General features: G+C 35.9%; 1 long non-coding RNA gene across 1 annotated transcript in view; it reads right to left on the bottom strand.

The window, feature by feature from the left end:
• LOC115831749 overlaps positions 1 to 18,639 on the bottom strand; it is a 45,117-nt gene that overhangs the window by 21,526 nt on the left and 4,952 nt on the right. The window lies entirely within an intron of this gene.

Below are 18,639 nucleotides of genomic sequence, written 5' to 3'. Positions count from 1 at the left end.
AGTGTGCAGGCTAATAATTGTTGTGGGCAACTGGACTTAGTTTCCCATGGCATCCTCTGGGAGAAGGTTTGGAATATGCTTTTGTTAGTTTGAGTACTCTGTGAAGCAGAATAAACATGCAATACATTTATTAGAGGAAATGTCTATTAAGGATAAATGGAAGAAAGAAAGAGTGGTCAGAGAGATCATTTAGAATGCAGTCCAGGTCTACCACCTGCGGAAGGAGGATTTGACAGGGAGAGTCTCAAACATCAGTACAGTTCTAAGAGTTTTAGGCCAATACACATTAGAGGAATCCCAGACCTAGCAAGAATGGGCTGGCATTAGTAATTCACCCTGCTCAGTTTTCCACTTATAGTAGCTCTGAGGAAGTATGCCTGCTGCACAAATGTAGTGGGGATCCAGAAAGCTGGCAGCTAGTACTGTCTGTCAACTATGCTCCTTGCAGAGCAAGATCTAGTCATAGTTTCACAGATTGTACATTTCACCCACTGCATTGCACAACTCTGATTCTCAATGCAAGTTTAAGGAGTGGCATCACCATGTTTCCTATGACCCGCCCTTATTTAAGGGAAACTTAGAGAGACTGGTAACACCAGCTACACGATCCACCGCTGTAGTTGGTTTTGGGGTCATAAATTATACTCATCATTTCTCTTCTCCTCTATCCTTTCTAAAAAATGCCCCAACCTTCAGCTATTACTTTGACAGATCTTGGTGCCTAATCATGTGTTGTGATCCAAACCTTCATTCCTGAGGGCCTAAGCCCTTGGAAATCATGGGCTTCTCAGGCTATAATTGTTGTAAATGTCCACTCAGTTACAATGGGGATGAGAGTACTCAAGAGGCCCACATGGGTAACCCATGTTCTGTATATTTGTCTACCTTTACCATCGATGCAGGTGCAGTCCTTCCACCTCCTGCTTATAACCATCAATTATTCTAGCCAAGATGGTGACTCCTTTCTTCACCTGGAGTCCAAAGTATCCTGGTAGCAGCTATAGCTTTTATTTTAATGTTAACCTTGCTATGCCAATTGCAACCATTTTGACCATTAGGTTATTTGTTGACCAGTCCCAAAATTTCATTTTACCTTTGTTTTCTCCTGCTACTCCTGGCACTACTTGTGTTAGTTTGGATTTTTTGAAAAGCAGGCAAAATAGGATTAGATGTACAAGAGATTTATTTGGGAAACACATGTGAAGAGTAAAGAGGAGAAAGAGGTTAGAAGGAAGACTCTTCAGATCATGGTACAGGTCTGACCTCTGTGAAAAGAGGGGAAGAAAAGATGATTGGTTAAGAAGAAACTCCATAAGCTTTGTCAGGCTAATGGAGAATGCTGCAGCCTTAGTTTCTCTTTAGAAGTGTCCCACATTGAATAGGAATAAACCACCACAATGTCTTAAAGTCATTCCATCTGAGTTTCAAGGAAGCTAAGATTTTTATCTTTTAATTCTCATCACTGGGCCAAAAACTGTTTCCTGGGGCATTGACTCGGCAACACTTCAACTGAAAGAATGTTCTCAAGAACAGCATCATTGATGCTTTCAAGAAGGTATCATAGGCATGCGCCAGTGACGGTCTAGGGGATATTTGTGCAGCACCAACAGAAATTCCTACAAATGTGTTCATATTCACATATATATTTTGAAAAATAAAATCTGAAAACTGTAAATAGAAATGTTAACATTGATGATATTTGAGTGATTATATTTGAAGCTTCTGTTCAGCTTTTGATTTTTTTTGGATTCTGTGATAATTTAATCTTTTATGGCATAATTTAATTAATGAAATTAATTTTATGTATGATTAAAATGCTATATAGCAAAATGAAAATGCTTATTCATGGGAGCCAGAAGAATACAAATGGCATGGATTACATATATGTAATATATGTTTAAGCAAACACACAGGGAAAAAATGTAAAAGTGATAGTTATGCTGTATGATTATGGTTATTTTTTCCTTTCTGTTATCACAAACAGAAAATGTATTGACACAGGCAAACAAAGAAAGAATCTCTTACAAGTTCCCACTATTACTTTACCTTTTACCTCAATTAAATTGAAAGTTGGAACTGGATTTGTCCAATAAAAGGTTTAAGAATTGAATTTGCTTTGAATTGTAATACCCAAATATCAACCTCATATTCACATTTGGAAAAAATCGTAACAAAGTATTTGGTGAAAAATAGTAATGTGATGTTACTATAAACATTTTGTATAAACTGCAACTGAATTAGCATTTCAATAATTACAGAAGAAAAACACCAATGCAGAATGCCACAGAGATGGCCCTGCTGCCAAACATCATAAAGCCATCATACATCTCTGCAGGAAGGTCATGTAGTTAAGGTCCTTTCTTCTCTCCTGCAAGGCTATTCTTTTCTATTGGCAAGAAGGGGCTGTTGATGGGATTCTGCTTCAGGAGGCAAAAGTAAAAAAATAAAATGAAAATCATCTCAAATTTAGATAGATGTCAATTCATATCAAAGGACAAAGACTTGGCTGCCAAACAAAACTAAATACCTAAAGAAGAATGTCAAACACATTTGACATTTTCTTCACACTTTAATTTGTTTTGGATTCTGTTTAAATTGACTAGATTTTGAATACCCTTCTTTGAGTTCTAGTTATTTTGCATTTGGTCCTAACTGTAGCCCACCTTCAATTTGACTCTATCATCCTACCACCATTATCCCTGAAATCAGCACTACTTTTTTTTTTTTCTTTCTTTTTGCAGGGGAAAAAATACGAGGTCCACATTACAACCTGTATTTTATGGTTTTCATTTTTAGAAATTCAATGTGTTTGGGTACACACAGACATAAACATGGGAACAATAGACACTGAGGACCCCAAAAGGGTATAAGAGTGAAGGAGACAAGGGCTGAAAATTTCCTATTGGGCACTATGTTCCTATATGGGTGACAGGATCAATAGGAACCCAAAACTTAGCATCACACAATGCACCTATGTAACAAACTTGCACATGTACCCCCTGAACCTTAAATACATTCAATTTGCTTGTTGTTTTGCATAATTTTTTCTAAATTTCTCTTGTTTTGATATTGCAACCTTATATTTGGAGAATTTTCCCTTTTGTTTTTATGCTATTTGCTTTATTTTTTGGACATTGTTTCCTTTTACTAACATACTTAGTCTGATATGTGATTTTTTTTAAGTAAGTTCTTTTGTATTTTGGTCATAGCTGATTTAATACTCCTCCACTGAGTTCTGAGGATCCCTGGGACTTTCCAAAACTATTCCTGAGATCCCTGAACACTCAGTTAGAAAATCTTTAAAAATTACTTGAAGCGTTTTGGATCATCTGGCTGCCTAAGACTAAATATTACTATATTTGAGTGGCTATGTTTGTATATTCCATGTTATTGGGTTGGCAATAGCAGTACTTTATCACAGGCTAATAAGGAGTTGGGAGGGAAACTGGACACAATAACACAATTCAAACCAACAAAACAGTAAATAGTGTCACTGATACACACATACAAATCTTGGTACAGCTTGAAATGGAAAATTTTATGACAGTTTGCCTGGAAGAGCCTGTGCCTAAGAAGCTGGTATCCACATCATGAAAGACAATTTTGTTTCAGCAAAACAGCATTATTTGTCAAAGAAAAATTAATGTTGTTAATTTGAATTTTATTGTTTTTATAGTTTATATTTAATTTGTTTGGCTTTATAATTTTGGGAGAACTATTAGCATAAGGGACTTATATCTGGTTTAATTTTTCCACCATTTTAAATACTATTGCAATTAACATATATTATTATAAGACTGTGGGTTTATGATTTTTTTCTTTAAAAATGACATATATATTTTTCAAGTATAAGAAGCTCTAGACTAAGATATAGCTATAAGTGAAAATTTCTGAAAACCAAAAGTGATAATAAAATAATAAATTCAATAGGGCAGTGGTCCCCAAACTTTTTGATACCAGGGACCGGTTTTGTGGAAGACAATTTTTCCATGGACTTAGGTAGGAAAAATGGTTTCATAATGACTCGAGTATTGCATTTATTGTGCACTTTATTCTTATTAACATTGCGTTGTAATATATAATGAAATAATTATACAACACTCCATAATGTAGAATCAGTGGGAGCCCTGAGCTTGTTTTTTTGCTACTAGATGGTCCCACCTGGGGGTGGTGGGGGACAGTGACAGATCATCAGCCATTCGATTCTCTTAAAGAGCGTGGAACCTACATCCCTCACATGCACAGTTCACAACCAGGCTCCTACTCCTATGAGAATCTAATGCTGCTGCTGATCTGGCAGGAGGTGGAGCTCAGATGGTAATTTGAGTGATGGGGAGTGGCTGTAAATACAGATGAAGCTTCACTCGCCCAGGGCTCACCTCCTGCTCTGGGACCTGGTTCCTAGCAGGCCAGGAACCATACCAGTCCCTGGCCTGGGGGTTGGGGACCCCTGCAATTGTCCACACATGCAGAATTCAGATGTTTCCTTCTACTTCTAGAAAATCTGTGGAAATAGATTTCTTGACCCCCATACTCTTCTCTGAACTATTTCAGAGATTTTGAAAGGCATGAGTTAGCTAGCTAGTTAATCTCATAATATTGCCAATTATTTTCTTCCAATTAATGACTAGGCATTTACTTTGATCTGTACCTCATTATTTCTAACATGTTTGGAGAGTATTTCTCGACAGCCATTTTCACATTTCACTCATATCTTTTTCATGTGCCTCTGTTCAGTTGCATCTGTTTCTTTCTATTAATATTGGTCAGAGATGATGACAATCATGCCTTAAAAATAATCATGTTCATTGTATTTATCTTCTATTGTGGCTTTTAAGGTTATCAGTTTATTTCATGACTCTTACAAAATATTTTGGAATATAATCTACATCCATTTTTCTCTTGAAAATCAAGAAGACATGATAATTGTTCTTCAAAAAAAGTTCTGATACATTAAAGAATTATGTAACTTTAAAAAATATTATGAAGTAAATGATACGTAAGCTCATTGGAGAAAAATGATATAAACAAATGGTAGCATATTTATATTATTTTATAGGAGGATGAGAACGAATTAGAGGGAACAGATTAATGCAAAATACTGTGATCATTGTAAACCCATTAAGTTCAGTCGGGGAACTGAATACTATTATTTCTTTTCTCAAAATATTTTTATGTTGATGGATCCAATCCATTGTACTTTTCTTCATTAAACACAGGGCATGCATCTCTCCTTAAAATCTTCAGCATTGGCCGGGTGCTGTGGCTCACGCTTGTAATCCCAGCACTTTGGGAGGCCAAGGCGGGCGGATCACGAGGTCAGGAGATCGAGACTATCCTGGCTAACACGGTGAAACCCTGTCTCTACTAAAAATACAAAAAATTAGCCAGGTGCAGTGGCTGGCGCCTGTAGTCCCAGCTACTCAGAGAGGCTGAGGCAGGAGAATGGCGTGAACCCAGGAGGCGGAGCTTGCAGTGAGCCGAGATCGCGCCACTGCACTCTAGCCTGGGTGACAGAGCAAGACTCCGTCTCAAAAAAAAAAAAAAAAAAAAAACTTCAGCATTGTTTGTCTTGTCAATTATATGGTTCAACAATATAAAATTAAAATAGAATCATCACCTAAACCATTGGTATTGACAAATAATGCTTTTATTTTCATAATCAGTGGATCCAAGGGGAAAAAAAATCAAAGATGAAAAGTCAGTAACAAGAATCTTATCCATTAGAAAGCGTGATTAAGAAAATGAAGTGTATTCTCCAAATTAAAAATCTGTCTCAGTGAGATTCTCAATACATAGACACATATTGAGTTTGAATTATTATAATCTAGTAGAATTTACAGGAAGTTTGCAATTATTATTCATGGTTCTTTTTGTTTTTGTTTTGTTTTGTTCTAAAGATAGCGTCTTGCTGCGTCGCCCAGGCTGGAGTGCAGTGGCCTGATCTTGGCTCACTGCAACCTCCGCCTCCCTGCAACCTCGGCCTCCCGGGTTCAAGTGATTCTCCTGCCTCAGCCTACAGAGTAGCTGGAATTATAGGCATCACCACCAGCCTGGCTAATTTTTATACTTTTAGTAGAGGAGGGGTTTCGCCGTGCTGGCCAGACTGGACTCAAACTCCTGACCTCAGGTGATCCGCCCGCCCTCGCCTCCTGAAGTGCCTGCAATTATTAATAATAATTCATGTTTATGTTAAAAGCTTCCATTACTAAACATCTAAAACCAGAAAACAGAAGAAGCAATGACCAAGATTCCAAGTCCATGGTACGCAATATCGCTAGAATGGTTAGCTATTAATTCAATTTGTTAGACTGTGAAGATAGAATCTTCCGTAAGTAAGTCAGGATTTAGTATGCAGGCCAGTCTAATGAAAATGCATAACCTTGCCAAAAGGGGGATCTGATGAGAACCATGAACAGTAGGCGTGGCCATCTTTTTTTTTTTTTTTTTTTTTTTGAGACAGAGTCTTGCTCTGTCGCCCCAGGATGGAGTGCAGTGGCGCGATCTCAGCTCACTGCAAGCTCCACCTCCCGGGTTCACGCCATTCTCCTGCCTCAGCCTCTCCGAGTAGCTGGGACTACAGGCGCCAGCCACCACGCCCGGCTAATTTTTTTTTTTGGTATTTTTAGTAGAGACGGGGTTTCACCATGGTCTCCATCTCCTGACCTCGTGATTCGCCCGCCTCGGCCTCCCAAAGTGCTGGGATTACAGGCGTGAGCCACCACACCTGGCCCACGCGTGGCCATCTTAAGTCACCACTGGCCGTAGAAACCCAGGGCACACGCACTATTACTTACATATTCAAAATACCTTCATGTAAAATAGACATCACCTGCTCATCACCTTTATGACGAACAAAAACGATTTTCATTTTTTTTTCACAAAATACACTTTAGACCTAAGAAATTCTAATACATGATGATGAGTAGCACATAAACAAGAAAAATGCCAGATTTCTGTCTTAATTTTTTCTACGATGTGGAAACTATCTGTTCCATTCAGTAAATAAGTTGACATCAGTAGGTTATATATCTTGATGGTTTTGTTTTTGTATTTTTCTTTTGGTTGGTGAAAGTTACATTATTTCTTTACATATTTACCACCAGAAATGGTAGAAAGTCAAAGCATGAGGATATTTCAATATCATACTTTCTTTAAGGAAATAAAAAAGCAATGGTCAGATTTTGTGACACTACACTATTTCAGAAAACTCAGACACTTGCCATTACTTATGTGCTACTTCTGAAAATGTTCTTGTCTATTTATTAATACTATGAAGGTTACCATGACATCTTTAGCAAAAAGTCACATTTTTCTGTCCTTGGAAAACTGATCTACTTTTTAAAAGAAATTTTGGTGCCACCAATATAAATATTCTGCATGTATCCATTTTTTCTTTCACAATTTTTTTAAAGACAGCTACTTGCTGAGTTTATGCCTCAAATTGCTCAAATGCCATTTTTTTCCCCTCTACATTACCACCATGTTTTAAATCGCATTTGTTCTAAAAGAAAAAAACCATGGAAAAAATGACTTTTAATACAAAGAGTTGGAATGGATGTTAAATGAGACAGATGGAGTAAATGAGATTGCTTTTCCATTTCTTTCCCACTATTTCAGGCAGAAGTAAAGCCACATCCTACTATTTTGAAAAGCTATAAAATATCATCTCTCCAGTAACGAATACTTGATCAACTGGTGATATTTTCAAAACTCCTCTTATATCTAATGGAACTACAGGTCTATCCTGTTCCTAGTGTTGACCGTATAACTAATACACTTCAGCTAACAATCCAATTCGTTTGTGAAAAAGAAATAGACTGATTATGAAGAAAATTGCTACAGCAAAAACATACTCAGAAGCTGTCTGACAGAGTTACAAAAGTCTGTCATGCATAAGGGCCATAAGAAGCCTAAATGCTTTGGGTTACTGCTTAAAATGTGTAATCACTATAGGAAGCATGATTTACAAAAATCAGTGCAAACTACATGATGGGTGTGTGGTTATTTTTTAATATATATCCCCTACTTCGCCAACAACAAAAGTGAGTGGGGTTTGGTGGCTCTATGACTATTTTATAATAGAAGAATCAGCCTTTTAAACCTAACTCGTTATAGATATTAAACATATATAGTCAAATCATCAGGGGCACAAGTAGTCGATTAATTTTTTTTTCCTCAAGGGCTTCTTCCCTTTAAGAGAACATAAATAGGAAACACTGCCTATCTCATTTTGAAAAGACTGACAAAAAAATTTAGAGAGCAAAGGAAGAAAGGGGAGAGGAAGGGAGGGAATGGAAGAGGAAACAAATATTTAAAGGCCTTTTTTTCCTGACCCTATAAGCCCTAAATATATTATATAAAAATAAAATATAATTATATTTTAGGAACCAAGTAAAATAAATATAGACTCCTTTGCCCAAGTGAACTTTACCCAATTCAAACAGTCAATATCAGTCATCAAAATGAATGCTAAAAGCAGTAATGTTCAGGAAATTAATAAACAGCCCTCTCTCAAATCTCCTATATGTGGGAAAACCAACGCCAGGGATATCTATTTATTTTTCTTTCCTACCACTGAAAAGCAAAGTCTTATTCCTGAAGATAACCTTTTAAAATGATAATATAAAAATAAAATAGGATTATATTCTATCTTCACAACAAGTGCTATATGATATTCTTTTGTTTTTATCTGGAGAGAAGAATTATTTCAAATATTTACTCTAGTTGAAGAGTTTAATAGAAAATAAATGAGAATTTTTAACCCAAATTGTTTTTTTTTCTAGTTTTTACCGTGTTATTCATATCAAAGGCCTTTTAGCTCTGAAAGTAAGCCTAAATCTATAACAGTACTAAATGTAATTTATCTACTTTATACATTCTATAATTTGTCCTCTGATCCTATTACTGTACCATTTGTTTAGCCAAATGGTCACACAGCTTTCAAGTTGACAAGATAACTTCACTCTATGAATCTTAATCTTATTCTTGCTTCTTTTGAGACTACCTACGAAAGGATTTTACTTTACCTGTAGCATTTATTATCCATTTAAGAGCTTTTTTTATCTTACCCATTTGTAAAAATGATAGAAATTGAATCATTAAAAAGAGTAGAATATTTTTCCTTAACTTAGAGAGCAATAAGATGTGTTATTTTTTTCTATGTGCCTTTAGAATATGATAAATATTTTACAGTTTTCATATTCATACCTGAGCAAGGTGTCATACTGGTTCACTTTTATTGATAAGAAAACTAAAGCTCAGTGATCATATAATTATTTTTGTTTTGCTCATTTCTTGAGATATGGAACTGGGCTTTAAAGCTTGCTTGTTTAAGGGTATAAGCTCATAACACTATGCTTATTTCATCCTTAGAGTTATGGATCCTATCTATGTAATCATGTGTGGAATGTAGGGATCCAGTCTTTTTTCTATTTGTACACTTTCAATAGTACTCTGTATAAGGTGTGCAACAACATTCAAATGAGTAAATAAATGAATAATTGTAATAATGGTACTTTTCAGTTAGCAGCAGCATGGTTACTACTTTCAAATGTCTTCAAAAAGTTGCACTTTTAGATTTTTATCAGGCATGTTTTTACGAGGCATGTATCTCTTAGAGTGTATCTCACTTGCATAGAAAACTTATTTAAATACAAGCTTCACAAATAAACATGTAAACCTGAAACAGCAGCAAATAACTCATAGCAATACTTGATATGTTGCATCTCTTAACTTACAAAATAATAACAGGTTTTTATTTTATACTTCATTGTATAAATTTGTACTATAATATAGATGATCTTAAAAATATTAAAAGCTGGCCGGACGCAGTGGCTCACGCTTGTAATCCCAGCACTTTGGGGGGCCGAGGCGGGCGGATCACGAGGTCAGGAGATCGAGACCATGGTGAAACCCCGTCTCTACTAAAAATACAAAAAATTAGCCTGGCGTGGTGGTCGGCGCCTGTAGTCCCAGCTACTCGGAGAGGCTGAGGTGGGAGAATGGCATGAACCCGAGAGGCGGAGCTTGCAGTGAGCCGAGATCGCGCCACTGCACTCCAGCCTGGGTGATAGAGCCAGACTCCGTCTCAAAAAAAAAAAAAAAAAAAAAAAAAAAAAAAAAAAAAAAAAAATTAAAAGCCACCTTTTTATAAACTAGGTGTTTATGCATAGTCATAAGGGGTTAATTGAGCATAGAAAGAACACACTTGAGACTCCAAATTGAATAATTTTATTTGTAAACAGGTACTTAGTGCACAAGAAGCCATTACACATGCAATTATCTGACTTCAATTAATTGTGTGCATCTCTAAGGAGCGATTTAAGAATGTTTGTTTCAATTTCACTGGCTTTAAGGCCTGATATCTATAAACATTTATTTTACTTACGCTATAGCTTTCAACTTTGGAAAAGACATTGCTAACAGCAATTATTATGTTCCTGTGAGGGGACATTGGAACTGCCGTAATCATACCCCAGGTTTAAGCCCTTTTCCATTCAGCCCCCTCTCTCCTCACACACAAACACACAGGGCCAGAAACAAAATCAAGTTCAGCCTTCTCTACAAGATGGAAAACGATGTGTTAAGAAATACGTGTTTGTAAATAAGAAACTGCTCTCAGTTCAATAGCTCTTTATACTGTGTGCATTCCCCATCCACCTATAGAATTTCAGAAGCCTCATTTAGGTTGCCTGATCACCTATGCTATTATTCCTGTAATGACCCAGAGATCAACTGTGCCAAAGTTAAAGCAAAGAGAAGACATGCTATGGCCCTTAGAAGATGGCTTCAAAGCTATCATTCTACAGGTACCTTTTTCCTGTCTCTTCAGTCATGAAGGAACATTTCTCACATAGCTACTGGAAGACCCCTTTACTGGGCTTTCTTTTCACTTAGAAATTTAGTTCTACAAACATGTGATTGATCTTCTTCCTCCTTATTATTCTCCTTGTTTTCTTCTATCTCTATTTCCTCCTCATCCTTTTTCTTTTCTTCCTCTATCTAACCCCAAAAAGATAGAAACTATAAGTCCAAAACAGGTAGGAGAAAAAGACTATGAGCTCCCAAGCAGAGACCCGATCTTCTCTATCTTTCTACCCCCCAGCCTTCAAAGGAGTGATTGGGATGGTCACAATAATCAACAAGTCATTGCTAGATGAGCATTTTTTTTCACTGAAACGTCAAAATAATAATGCCATTCTGGAAATCCTTCTGGAAACTGCCAGTCTGAATGTGCTGAATTTCAATCAGCTCTTTTATTTTCCTGTACTTTTATCTATTATATACAACACAATAGGTGAAATTCACTTTTGACATTGGATTACAATAAAATATTCATTGTCTATCTCTACCACATATTGAGGACAGGAATTGCTATAAGACTACAAAACGATATGCAAAAAAGTCTATAGAACCCTCAGAGATAGTTTGTTGGGAGAATCTCACTTTGGATTCTAGAAACAGAACATGAGACAAGGAGTTGAGCACAAGCTGTCTATTTGGAAAGATCAAAGAATGAGTAGGGAAGTGTCGAGGGAAAATAAGAAAAGGAAAACTGCCACTACAGATGTCCTATTAAGCCAGCTGACACAGGGCGTGACTGCGAGAAAATTCTGGGAAACAGAGCACCACAGATAGCTCAGAATTATTCCACCTCAGCGGTGAGGAACTGAAGTATTTATCAACTCCAAGTAGTTATTTGTTAAATGGTGCTAATTCCTCTGCACAGTTGGCATCATCCTAGTGGGTTTCTACAGTTTTGGGGGAAAGAGTCTTCAGAGACAAAGATGCAGTTACTACAGGTGAAAATGGGAAGTCATCCAGAGCATTTACCTGAGAAAGTTCAAACAAGCTTCAGAGAGTGAGTGAAGGCATGCTGAGGGGCAATGAAAACATTTGCTGCAAGGAATAGCAGGAGCTACCGTGGGCCAAGTGAAGTTTGAGATTCTATTAGACATCTGATAGGAGATGTCAGTAACATGTCTTGATTTCATGGATGAGTGCTAACAAAGAAGTGAAAGCATTGCCAGCATGACACAGAGTGAGGCAATTTTAACCCAATGGGTAGACAAAAGACAGAATTAAGAAAAGTAAATAGCCTGCTTGTGAGGTACCTGAATTTAAATCATAATGTATCATGCTTAACACTATTTATCAAAGTATTTATTCCACATTTACGAGAAAGTAATGTTGAAACATTACTTTGTGCAGTAATCTCAAAAGGCCAAAATCTGTCATCTTTATTTAGGATTCAATATTACAGCCATTAGTTCCCTTTCAATTGTCAAACTTTAAAAATTGCAGCCTATATTCTCAAAAGGATTTTGTTAAGGGTTTATTTATTATTTTATTAGAAAGCCAATTGTTTAAAAATAGATTAACTGCAATTAATCAAGTCAAGTTATATATAAATCCGTATCACTAGTACTCACAAAAGAAGACTGAAGCATTATGTGGATGATTCTAATTAAATGTAAATCTTTCTGCATGAGCTCAGAAGCCTTCATCTCCATATAGTTTGTAGTGTACACGGAGTTATTTCATAAACATCATCGAAGGAAGCATATTGCTTTTAAAGGTCAGTATTGTTGTAATACTGTTTTAAAGGTAAAAATTATCCCTAGTTAATAACCTAATTTGTATTATTAAAATAATGACTTTAAATGTTAAAACTATTTCTAATGTTGTACGGAAAACAAAAACTTTCCTAGAATTAGATACAGATTTCTAGAACTAGACATTCACAGATACTTAAAACTCAACATGCTTAAATAGAAACCCTATCTACCTGATAGAAAACTTGTTTTTCCTTGTAGATTATTTATATCATGCCCTATTACCCTTCACTCAATCTCCCAAGCAAGAATATAAGGAGTCATGCTTCCTTTCTTTTTTTTTCCCCTCACTCAATAAATGGTAGAATCATTTATCCAATTACTAGCATCAAAAATCTAGGAGTTCTCTCAATTTTCTCTCATCCAGTTCATCAGTATGCCCTGTCAACTTGACCTCCAAAGCATATCCCTGTCTAAAGCCAGAAAGACTGTTTTTTTCCAATGTCCCTGCTATAATCCTTGCTAAATAACCATTGTCCTGGATAGAGTATTGTAATATCCTCATAATTTGTCTCACTACTCCCATCTCTCCTCCTACAGTCTATTTTCTATACAACATCAGAGTGGTATTTTTTGTTGTTATTTTGGAGTTTTTTCCCCTTATTTGTAGGCAGGGACAGAGTGGCATTTTAAAAAATGGAAATCACTTCATCTTAGACTTCTCTATTACAACTTTCTAATGGCTATTCATCACACCAGAATAAAATCCCAACATCCTAGCCCAGTTTACAACATTTCATGTAATCTGGCCCCTGACTACCTTTCTGACATTCTTACATCATGCTATACCACTGGACTCCCTCCTGCTGTGCTCAGATACACTGGTCTTTTATTACCTTTTTTTAGCCCATTTAATACATTTCCAATTTTTGGTAAAGTGTCTTAAGGAATGAGGAGGACTTAACCAGGTACTGTGTAGGAATGTACCAACACAAAAGCATTCAATCAATGTAGTCTCTATTAGGAAAGCTAAGGTGTGTGCTAGAAACCACAAGCAGTTTAATGTTGCTGCAGTATAAATAAGGAATAAAAGACAAGTCTGCAAAGGTAGCAGGAGTACAATAACATCCCTTTAGCCTTTCCTAAGGATTTTAGACTTTTTATTTTGGTAGGATACATGATCAAGACTCCTTGTATAATCTGATAAAAGATTGTCTATATTTTCCAAGGATGATACAAATCACTAAGAAGCATTTTAACAACATCCTGCATACAATTTCAGGTGGCATCCTAACCCACTAAACACTGTTCTTAGGGTTAAAATTTTTGCTAGACAAGAAAACAAATAACCTGATTTAAAAATGGGCAAAGAACCTGAATAAACATTTCTCAAAAGAAACTACACAAATGGCCATCAGACACATTAAAAAATGTTTAGCATCACTAATAATCAGGAAAATGCAAATTAAAGCCAAAATGAGACATTACTTCACATCTACCACAATGGCTATTATCAGAAAGATGAAAGATACGTGTTGGTCAGAATGTGGAGAAAAGGGAACTCTTGCACACTGTTGGAAGGAATGTAAATTAATACTGCCATTATGGAAAACAGTATGGAGATTGCTTAAAAAACTAAAAATAGTGTTACCATATGATCTAGCAATCTTACTTCTAGGAACATATCCAGAGGATTCGAAATCAGTATGCTGAAGAGCTATCTGCACTGTTATGTTTTATTGAAGCCCTATTCACAATACCCAAGTTTTGGATTCAATATAAGTGTCAATCACCAAAGAATAGATGAAGAAAAGATTTTAAATATACACACAATGGAATATTATTCAGCCTTAAAAAGAATAAAATTTTGCCATTTGTGACAACATGAATGAACTTGGAGGATATTATGCTAAGTGAAATAAGCCAGACACAGAAACACAAATACCACATGGACTTGCTTATATGTGGAATCTAAAAATAACAAGCACATAGAAGCAGAGACCAGAATGGTGGTTACCAGAGCCTGGGGACAGGGAAAAACTGAGAGGTAATAGTTAAAGGGTACAATGTTTCAGATGGGAGGAATAAATAATAAATATTTGAGGTGATGGGTATATATATTTGCTTGATTCAATCATTCCACATTGTATACATACATCATAGCATCACTCTGAACCCAATAAATGTATACAATTAAAAATTATCAATATCCAATTATATACATTTTGAATAACAAAAATAATTCTTAAATTTTTGCAATAGTTCTTTTCAGTTATTGAATAATATTAATTAGTGTGCTATTTTAAATAATGTATCATGGTGAACTTTGGCAATAAAACAGATGTGAGAAATACAACACTGAAGCCACTGGGAAGAATGGTTAGAAAATTATTCAGTAAGTCCAGAAATGGTGGATTTCATAAATATGTTATTTATCCGATAATGTCCAAAGGAAATAGTAATTGATTATATATGGGTAGCAATAAGAAGAGTAGTATTTTTTTTTTTTTTTGAGACAGAGTCTCACTCTGTCACCCAGGCTGGAGTGCAGTGGCGCGATCTCAGCTCACTGCAACCTCCGCCTCTGGGGTTCAAGCAATTCTCTGCCTCAACCTCCTGAGTAGCTGGGATTACAGGCGCCCACCACCACGCCCAGCTACTTTTTGTATTTTTAGTAGAGATGGGGCTTCACCATCTTGGCCAGACTGGTCTTGAACTCCTGACCTTGTGATCCACCTGCCTCGGCCTCCCAAAGTGCTGGGATTACAGGCATGAGCCACTGCTATTGTGCCCGGCCAAAGAATAGTAAATTTTTATAATAAGGTTTCGGCCCTAGGTTCATCATAAACCCTGTGCCATTTTGAACCCTGTCACTTTTAAGTACTATTAATGACTTAAATTTTTTACCACCTCGAGCATGTCCACAAATGACCAGGAAAGTGTCATAGCTTTGATTTTGTTTTTACAAATATATTTTAGAAAGTTGGAAAATTTGAAAATATAGAATCTGCAAATAATGAGGATCAATTAAATCTTTTTTAAAGATTTTTGGAAAATCATATTAGACATTTAAATTATAGCTTCAAACACATATGTAATTTAGATTTTTGAAAAAAATGTTCTTGGAAATATTCATTAATTTAAATTGAATCTTAGATTTATAATACTTATATATTAATGTAAAAATATGAATGTAAAATAGTTTAAGCAAATTAACAAAATGATTTTTAGGATAACATATTGCTATGGTTTTCATGTGTCTTACAGAAAGCTTCTGTTGGAAAATTAATCCCCAATGTAACAGTATTAGGAAGAGGAACCTTATAAGAGGTGTTTAGGTCATGAGGCCACACCATCATGAATGGAGTAATGCTAATTACAAAAACGGTTTGAAGATATGAGTTTTCTCTTTCCCTTTCTCTTTGACCTTCTGTTATAGGATGACAAAGCAAGAAGGCTCTCACCAGATGCCAGACCCTTGATCTTGGACTTTCCAGCCTCCAGAACTGCAAGCCAGTAAGTTTCTGTTCATTACGAATTGCCCATTCTTAGGTGTCCTACTATAGCAGCACAAAATGGACTAAGACACATAACATTCCCAGTACTTTAGCAAATAGGCTCCAAGTAAATGAGATTATTGTGGTCCTTACAGTAGTAAAGCCATCAAGCATATAGTAATGCTAAATGCATAAAGAAACAGCTTAGAGAAGAGTACCATGTTTTAAAACATGCCACATATCTACAACTATCTGATCTTTGACAAACCTGACAAAAACAAGCAATGGGATAAGGATTCCCTGCTTAATAAATGGTGCTGGGAAAACTGGCTAGCCATAGGTAGAAAGCTGAAACTGGATCCCTTCCTTACACCTTATACAAAAATTGATTCAAGATAGATTAAAGACTTACATGTTAGACCTAAAACCATAAAAACCCTAGAAGAAAACCTAGGCATTACCATTTAGGACATAGGCATGGGCAAGGAATTCATGTCTAAAACACCCAAAGCAATAGCAACAAAAGCCAAAATTGACAAATGGGATCTAATTAAACTAAAGAGCTTCTGCACAGCAAAAGAAACTACCATCAGAGTGAACAGGAAACCTACAAAATGGGAGAACATTTTCACAACCTACTCATCTGACAAAGGGCTAATATCCAGAATCTACAATGAACTCAAACAAATTTACAAGAAAAAAACAATCCCATCAAAAAGTGGGCGAAAGACATGAACAGACACTTCTCAAAAGAAGATATTTATGCAGCCAAAAAACACATGAATAAATGCTCATCATCACTGGCCATCAGAGAAATGCAAATCAAAACCACAATGAGATACCATCTCACACCAGTTAGAATGGCCATCATTAAAAAGTCAGGAAACAACAGGTGCTGGAGAGGATGTGGAGAAATAGGAACACTTTTACACTGTTGGTGGGACTGTAAACTAGTTCAACCATTGTGGAAGTCAGTGTGGCGATTCCTCAGGGATCTAGAACTAGAAATACCATTTGACCCAGCCATCCCATTACTGGGTATATACCCAAAGGACTATAAATCATGCTGCTCTAAAGACACATGCACACGTATGTTTATTGTGGCACTATTCACAATAGCAAAGAGTTGGAACCAACCCAAATGTCCAACAACGATAGACTGGATTAAGAAAATGTGGTACATACACACCATGGAATACTATGCAGCCATAAAAATTGATGAGTTCATGTCCTTTGTAGGGACATGGATGAAACTGGAAACCATCATTTTCAGTAAACTATCGCAAGGACAAAAAACCAAACACTGCATGTTCTCACTCATAAGTGGGAATTGAACAATGAGAACACATGGACACAGGAAGGGGAACATCACACTCCAGGGACTGTTGTGGGGTGGGGGGAGGGAGAGGGACAGCATTAGGAGATATACCTAATGCTAAATGATGAGTTAATGGGTGCAGCACACCAACATGGCACATGGATATATATGTAACAAACCTGCACATTGTGCACATGTACCCTAAAACTTAAGGTATAACAATAATAAAAAAATGATAATACTGATAGTAGAGAAATAAGTCTTAACCAGAGGTCTGTTGGCAGGAACAGAATAAGATATTTTAAAGGCATCTGAGCAAGATCAGAACATTCATTCTCAAGTTTTATCTAAAATGAAGCAAGTGACACTACATTTGCAAAACTTCTATCCTTGTTAATCTTTTGTCCTTATTCAATAAAATAATCCTTATTCTTTTATCCTTAAAAAAAAGAAAAAAATAAAACATAGAAATAAAAATTAACCTGCTGAGAAAATTTATACTCAACATCTTTGCTAAATGACATGCTTAAGTTTTGCTTTGCTTGAAACAATCTGAATTCATTTCTAAAACTTTTGCATTTTACTTAACTTGAAAAGTTAGAAATTAAAGTATAATGTTTACTTTTACCTGGAACTCTGTACTTCTATTTCTCTGAGTAGAAGAGAAGCTGAGGAAGACCTTGCAAAACCACCAAAACACTTTGGAGACATGCCATTGGATAACAACCATATATTGGTACTGACTTCTGTCCGGGATTTAGTAAATAATGATACCATCATAACTCATTTTATTATGATATCTCTTCTTTATCTATTACAAATTGCTTACAAAGAAATATGTCATTTGATTTTTGCAATAATTTATGAATTAGGCTAGTATTAGTATCCTCAAATAAACTGTTTAAATTTTTGACTTGACCGAGATAAAATTTGTGCGCATTGAGATTTTTATCACTTGTAGATTACGAGATTTGCAATGTGACTGGTATGCAGATGAAAGGCTTATTGTCATAGGAACTATATTTGCACCTTTTGCAATGAGACGAGCTATGATTAGCTCTCACTAATGCTCTCTAGGATCACCATATAAAGGTTCCATGAAGTGGGAAGAATCACAGTGTAAGCTAGAGAGAAAGATATATAAAACAGCTTATGACTAAGAAATTAGAAGTGAATATAGAGGCATAATGTTCTCTAGAAACAAAGAAAATTTTTTAAAAAAATCAGAGTGAGTGTGTGAGTGGAAGAAACAAACTCAGTTTCACTC

This window comes from Nomascus leucogenys, chromosome 2, assembly GCF_006542625.1.
Source record: "Nomascus leucogenys isolate Asia chromosome 2, Asia_NLE_v1, whole genome shotgun sequence".
Lineage (NCBI taxonomy): Eukaryota > Metazoa > Chordata > Mammalia > Primates > Hylobatidae > Nomascus > Nomascus leucogenys.
Note: the sequence above shows the minus strand (reverse complement) of the source record. Positions and strands in the feature narration are given on the sequence as shown.